We start from the raw sequence: 7,726 nt of genomic DNA on the forward strand, positions 1-7,726 counted from the left end.
AACTGTCATTGCCGTGGTAGCCGGACATGCGCTTTGGCCGCTGTTCAATCGCCGGCGTGAAAATTTGTTTATTTCAAACATCCAATGAAAAATATACACCCCAAAAACAAACGTTAAACGTTTTTGTGTCTATTTGCCAACGCAGGGGAACAATTGACACAATTTCGGGAAAATTTCCGTTTTGGTAGCACACACCACACACGAATAACCGAATGATGTTTTCTGCGCTCGTTCTCGTTTTCACATTAACCCGATTCGAAAAGTTCTTTAGTACGCTGTATGAAGTGGTAACGAACGGTCCAACGGGTATTTCTCGATTGTTGTGCAATTCGATTTGTATTCAGAGTCGAATAAATGACACGCGAAATTGAGCACTCAAGTTGTGTATCAATGCTTCTCGATTTAATGGCAAACCGAATCAAGGTTTGGTGTTTGTGTGTGCACGGAAATGAATAAAGTGAAAAAAGGAAGGTGTTATTTTGAATGATGAATTTAAAAAAAAATTGTTGAAAATTATCTTCCGTTTGAGTGATTTATGTGATAAAAATTGTTCCGCCAAAAACATTTCAACAGCATTGGCAAGTTTACTCAACGATTACGGTGGAAAGTGCCCCCATAAGAGAGTGTGAGATAAACAGGATATTAAGCCAGGAAAAGTGAAAAAAATTACGCACATTAAACAATTGGAGGTGGAGAACAAATATCCAATTATAATTACAGGTGCTGTTGGGTTTATACACAGTGAGTGCGTGTTGCCATAAATGTGAAACGAACATCGTTCGCAATTTTACACGAATATCAAGCTACTGTACTCCAACCACAGTACGAACGCAATTTATTCAACCGACTTCCATTCAAAATAACTGTTCCGTGTGTTGCGTATGTTTTGTCAAAAATTCAGTGCCGCACATTAATTCCCAATACATCTCGATTAAGCCAAAAGTAAAGTCGTCAAGGTTAGAATACGGAAAAAATCCATTAACTGGATTTTCGATCAGTTTCGATCCAAAAAAAAAAAAACATTTTCCAATAAAGCCAAACAAGAAACGGAAAAGAACAACATCATCATCAACAACAACAACAATGCAAGTTTAATGTGGGTGGCTTTGTGATTTATACATTTTTGTCAAGTCTAATGCTCAATTTGAAAAGAAGAGAGTGAGGATTTTTCAGTGATTATTTTTGAGCGCATAACCAATATAAACTGAATTATCCGGTGCAAAATCCTGTACGTGACTGAATTTGTGCAACCAGCGAATTACTATTTTTTGTGTGATTAAATTCAACATCAAAGCGACTAACGAACGCAAAAACAGAAAGAATAGAACTTAGTGATCAGCAGAAAAAAAACACAAAATTTTGTTGCCAAAGTAAATTATAGTATGTGTGCTGTTATTGGAACACAGCGAATTTACTGCTCGGAAGGACGAAAGTACGAAAATATACCATTGACTCAGCAAAAAAGCAACAATAGTTCAACCAACAAAGTAGAACAAAGCTGGGATTAAAGTAAATAATTTTCATCATTTTTGCAATAGATTTTTGCTTTGGAAAATTTTGATTTTTGATTTGGAATTTTACCAACTGATAAAAGAGCACATATCCGTTTACTATATAGAGTGCACAAGCACATTTTCATTTGACATAATCCTAGCCGCTCTTGTTACACATTCCATGAATGATGAGTGCTTTTTAATTTTACGCAGACTAAACGCAAATGAATGGCAAATATCTTTTGTTGCCAAGCTAAAAGTTTTCAGAGTTTGTCGAGAGAATCAAAAACATGAGGACAGGTTAAAAGTCAATTTGTCATACATCATTGAATAAAAAAAACATGAAATACTCATGTAAAATTTGTCACATTTCAGTTGAAAACGATTTTTTTAGTATTTACCGTATTTCATTAAAAATTAATCGATTTTAAGGAGTCTAGCCAGCTTTGACTGAGATGTGTGCTATTATTGTAAATGTAAAACGAACACGAGCTCGTTTCGGAATACAGTGTATTGGGTAGAGTCACGTTTTGGTGATATTGTTTTAACGATGTATTTTTGTCATTCACAGCTTAAGCATATTTTATCATGTTAAATTAAGTAGTAAAACTATGCTCGAAAAGTTTTTTTTGTCAGAGAGACTCAAAAGCGAAAAGTTCGACACAAAATTCAACTCAATTTACATAAAAGTACAGAGAACTTTGTGAATAGTAAACATTTTTTTAACTCTCTTCAGATCTAGAATAATTTGTGACGGTTTTCATCGCAGCTCAGCATAATGTATTTATCAGAAACTTAAACTACATTCACGAATAAAAAAAAACGAAAAAAAAAACTGAATATTCAATAAATGATTTCCGTATGCCAAAAACGACTGAAAAAACAGGTCGATGTATCATAATTATTTTAGTGGGCAAATCTTATACTCCTCTAGAGTATAGTATAATATTGCGAATGTAATTTCTGTTCGAACGTCCGACGAGCAATGAAGGAAAATTTGTAGCGCGGGTTATTTATGGTTTCAACAGAATTTATTGTATATAGTTCAGTTTCGTGTTTTATTTTTTTTACTGAACGCTCGATAAAGACGTTTTTCAAATGAAAGGGAAACAATACCCACGAAGATATGGTTTGTAGGCACGGAAGTCTATTATTACTTGATTTGCACAGTTTTTTTTGCTACTGCTTTACTATAATCTGCTGTGCTCTGCATTGTCGTTATTTCATCGTGTTTACTACTCGTACTATTTCGTTGAGCGCTTATAAATTAAGAAAATGAAACAAAATGATGTGGAAAACAATGTAGCAGCAACGGGAAGCAACCAATTCAACGTCTATGTAGTCAGCTATTTTGCAGATTTTTTTTCTCACGAGCCGTCGGCTTACATTCCCTATTTTATTTCTTAATGATGTGCTATCGACAACAATATATACACATGCGGCTAGAACAAAAAAAAACCGATACATTTTTAATTTTCATTGTTGTATTTTCCTCCCAATACTATTTAATGACTTAATAACGTGGTTTTTTTTATCTTTGCCTTTCTTTACGCGATAATGATGCTCAAAACCATTACCATTCGTTCATTAAAAGTTTGAAGCTCAAGGAAAATAGCGCGAAAAGTAGGGAGTTACATCATACCAAAAATCTTTTCGAAAAAAATCCCTCGGAAGTTGATGTGGTGAAAACATAATTTAAAAATAACAAAAAACGGAAGTTGAGTATAAAAAATGTATGACTCTGAGTTGTTTTAAATTGCATCTTATTACGTAGGTAATAATAGGTCCTTTTTTTACTTGACTTCATTACATCATGGAAATATACAATCGTCAATTTATAAATAGGCAATCAAAATGATCGGCCCCCGGAATGAAGAAATCAATGAAAAATGTCGCCGTGCTCATTGAGTTGGGATGCAAAAAATTGTGTGTAAATCTAATATCCAAATCAAATCAATCATTCAATCAATCAATTGTTACGGTGGCAAATGAAACGGCTGTGTAGAAGTTCATGATTGATTTCGAATCGTAATTTTTGTCCCCAAACGCACGACTGATGTAGCGAGCAAGTAGTATATATGTATTATTACAAAACCGAAACCAAAATTGTGAGTGATGTGTGACAAATATAATATGAAAGCGGATCGTTCAACATATTTTATTTAAAATAACCTCAATAACCTGTAGTCAAATGAATGTGCCGTGACCTTTTTTTCCTCTGGCATCGTATTGTTTTCTGACGTATGACCGTACTTAACCTTTTGTTTAACATCTGATTTAATATGTTTCTCAGCTTTTGAGGTATTGGTGAGGTGCGCTTTCAATTTTCCAACATCCAATATTTAAATTGAAAATGGCACTGCCTTCCTTTCGAGAAATTCGATACATTTTTTATGCATTCGGAATTTTTTTTTTTGGATTTCAAAAAAAGCATCAAATATGTTGATGACACTCTGTTTTCAGCTATTTTTATCGCAACAATGTCACAGCAAAATCTGATCTTTGGCCGCATTCACACGTACACGTATTTCGTTATGGATATTGACATTGTTTATTTTGATACGAACCGTGCGCCGATAAACGGTCCATTTAATTTTGCTTTGAAAATTTCGCACCATAAGACAAGAAAGGGATCAGGGTTGCGATACAAAAGATTTGACATGCGGTTCGCACAAAAGCGAAAGGGAAAATCAATTTCCTGATTAAATATTATGAGGAAGGATGCGCCGGAGATAAAATGCTGTAAAAGTGGTTCGACTAACGATAAAAACACATGAAAATTAGACGAAGAAATGTTGGCCTCTGCTGCCGTGCCGTCGTACACAAGATACGATCTGTCGGTGACACATAATCAAAATTGATTTAATTAAAAAAGGATGTGCGGCGCGCGCTGATCGATCAGTAAGGCGGCGCACACAAAATCATCCGATTGAAACCGTGTTTGCACTAAAAGCTCTACTAATTGCTTTGTCGCCCATTTCCCATTCCACCATTTTTGCTCAATATATGTTTATTGAAACGACCACTTTTTATTTATGCACAATTTGTTCAGTGAGCTCACTTAACATGTCATATCTCTAACTCACTTTCCGTTTTTCCTCTTGTTTGTTTCCCATCGTCATTTCCGTCCAACTGGATATGCGCGCACGAAAGCTGTCAATGGAGCGCGCCATTAGAGATTAGAATCATAAAACATACGATATCAATAAAATGAAATGAGTGCGAAACATTCACAGCGATATAATATTTTCCCATCCATATCTATTGATGGGGGATGAGTTGTCAGTCTTTTGTTCGCTTCCAAACCAATTTAATGAACACAGCACAAAATTCGTGCCAAGTATTCCAATCGGCACATATTAGATGAATTTCGATCGGCAACTGGTCTCTTCTTTTTTTTATCGGATCATTTTTGTTAGCAAAGAAAGCAAAATACATAATGCAAAAATGAGTGGTATTCCGAAAAGGTCTGCCGGAAAAATATATTAGAAAACATTTGAATTTCTAATTTGGAAATTAAACACGATGACATCAATTTTACAAATGACCATCAATAAACGTAAGAGATATTTGGGATAGAAAGATGGGAAGGAGAAGGAAACAACGGCATTTCTAATAATAATGTTCTAGTTTTTATATGTTTAGAAAAAGCGCACAATTGAACAAACAAAGTCAGGATATATGAGCTGCTAAATAGAAAAAAAATTGAATTAAAATAAAGATGTTTCTCTGTTTCCCTTGTAAATACCATAATTTTCATAATGAAAATGTGAAACGAATGAACATCATGTCATAAATCGGTGCTGCTTCAGAGAGTCCGGGCTAACAGATATTCCCTTCCCGTATCCACTTTTTACGAGCATGTCCATAAAACGGCAAATCATAAATAAATAATAAAAATGCGAAAAAGGACACACAAACCAGGATACGAGGATTTCGGCATTGTATGATTTCGAAATATAAAAAGATAGCAAAAATCAAGGCAGCCTGCAACCGAAAAACAACAACACTGCAGACCAAACTTCCTTTCTCTCGCTCTCTCTTGGCTCCAGTTCCTTTATGTGCAACGTCATTGTATCTTGTAATGGAGATCACGCGTTTGCTTCGTATCTTGTTGCTAGGTTGAGCAACAAATGTAAGAGAGAGAGAGCTTTTTTATATTTTCGCCTTTTGTGTGCTCACTTTTGGTCTGGAATTTCTCCATTAAATGTCGAAAATAAATAGCGAAACCAAACGGTCGTCAGCGAAGCATAAATTTCGAATGATAGTCACATAGATTTTCATCGGATGAAATCAAATTGCAACAATCCAACAGATTCATTGACTATAACCGGAAATCGGGACGAATTCGTGCTGGCGCGCGCATGAATTTTCATTCGCAAAACATTTACCGATATAATAAAAATGTATTTATAACTCGATTGATTTGATTGGATCGTTCGGGGTTTTCTCTTCATAGCTGTTCACAACACGCTGATTTTTCGTGATAAAAATTAAATGAATTCAGCGTAGTTGAACCCGCGCGTGTCGGTTGAATTTTATGATATCATCTAACATCGCTTAAAACGTTTACACGTTAGAACCTTCGATGAAATATATTTTATCGAATGCTCCAAAGAGTAAAGTAAGTGTTGCACTATGTTCGCACACAACAATGCTGTTAAACTAATGAAAATGGAGTGGTTGTAAAGTTTTTCATTGCAATTAGAGCATGATATTACTTCGTTATTTGTTAATGTGCCATTCATTTGTTTTGGTATTTAAAAAAACACGAAAGTGGTGAATAATTCATGTGAAACAAACATGTGCGTGAGATATGGACTCCTTCGGAACAACATGTTTTGGTATGTTGTCAGGTAATCTGATACGGTAAACAAATTGTTGAATAGTGGCAATTTATGTGTTCTGAAGGCGATAATAAATTAACCAATGTAATTGGCATTTGATTCTATTTTGATAATATAACTTTCGGGTTGTTTAACTTTTTCGGAGCGGAGTTTTTTCGGGTCGATTCGTTCTTCTTCCATAAAAAAAATCAGCAGAAAAAAGTGTTTTGGTTGATCCATCTGTTAGTTAGCAAGTTGGCAACAGTAAGGCATGTGTAAGCAACAGCAAAAAAATAAAACAGATCGCTATGACGTATAAGTATTTGCATGTTGCACAAATGTGTGTGAAACATTTTGGTTTTTGGATTCATTCCAAAAATTAATGCGACATCAAACTTATTGAATTAACTTATGTGGTGGCAGTACTTTACAGGTCGCTGAGCACATATATTTATATCTTACATGCGCTGTACCTTTTTGTTGTTATATTCCACATCAAATTTATTTCTATTTCGAATGTTCTGCCATTCAAAGCATTTAATTCTGTTTGTTTTTGTCATTCATTGTGGTATTAATGGCATTTTCGTGGTTCGTAAAAAAACCATTCACCTGTCAAAAGACATTCTTGGCACTTGTTTTCCATTTATTTCAACTAATCGGCTTAAAAACACAGAAAAGAGAACCATTTTGAGTGTAAAAACCGTTTTTTCTGTTTCTTTCGTCTGAAACATTTTCTATGAAGTGAGTTACATTGGCGGTAGTAAATTATGCTATCAACAAATGCTTTAGATAAACAATTTTATTTTTATGTAAAGCAAAATGCCTAATTAATTATAAAACAACTTCAAACAGATTCGCCACTTTTTTGTATGTTTTGCGTTAAAACTGAAATGAATACAGCATATAAATTGATACTGGAATTATGGTGTTTTTTTTTCGGGGCGGGTAATTTAACAACCGCACAATATTCAACACCGTTGAATGTTAAAGTATATCACATTGCTGCTGCTGCTGCTGTTCAAAGTCTACAAACCGTATCGAGTCACGTATACTGGATTCATTTCGAAGGCATTAAATATTAACACCATGCTTCTTCTTGGAATCCAACGTTGAAATACGACCAGAAAATATGGCATTTGTTACTTTGGCCGCATAATTCTTTGGATGAGTTTTTCCTTGTTGAATTGAATACGCTTGAAAAAATGAAACTTAATCATGAAACTCAGCACAATACAAGATACATTTGTTTTTCATCCGATATACAACCAACATACATTCTCTTCTGATTGTATTTCATTTTCCATTGCCAATGCAGATACTTTTTTTCACTTTTTCATTAGGTGAAGAAATAAAATATCAACATATCTTGAGATATTTTGGTGAGCCAATCCTGCATGGATACAAAAT

At 34.5% G+C, this 7,726-nt stretch overlaps 1 protein-coding gene across 1 annotated transcript in view; it reads left to right on the forward strand.

Annotated features, from left to right (window-relative positions):
- The first annotated feature begins 286 nt into the window (after positions 1 to 286).
- The window catches only part of LOC116342405 (zwei Ig domain protein zig-8), a 185,978-nt gene continuing 178,538 nt past the window's right edge, over positions 287 to 7,726 (forward strand). The window contains exon 1 of the mRNA XM_031770007.1: positions 287 to 1,509. The gene's annotated coding sequence lies outside the window, so the exon portion shown is untranslated. The remainder of the gene's footprint in view (positions 1,510 to 7,726) is intronic.

Source organism: Contarinia nasturtii, unplaced genomic scaffold (genome assembly GCF_009176525.2).
Source record: "Contarinia nasturtii isolate CC-2019 unplaced genomic scaffold, AAFC_CNas_1.1 Cnas_scaffold_864, whole genome shotgun sequence".
In the NCBI taxonomy this organism is placed as follows: Eukaryota; Metazoa; Arthropoda; class Insecta; order Diptera; family Cecidomyiidae; genus Contarinia; species Contarinia nasturtii.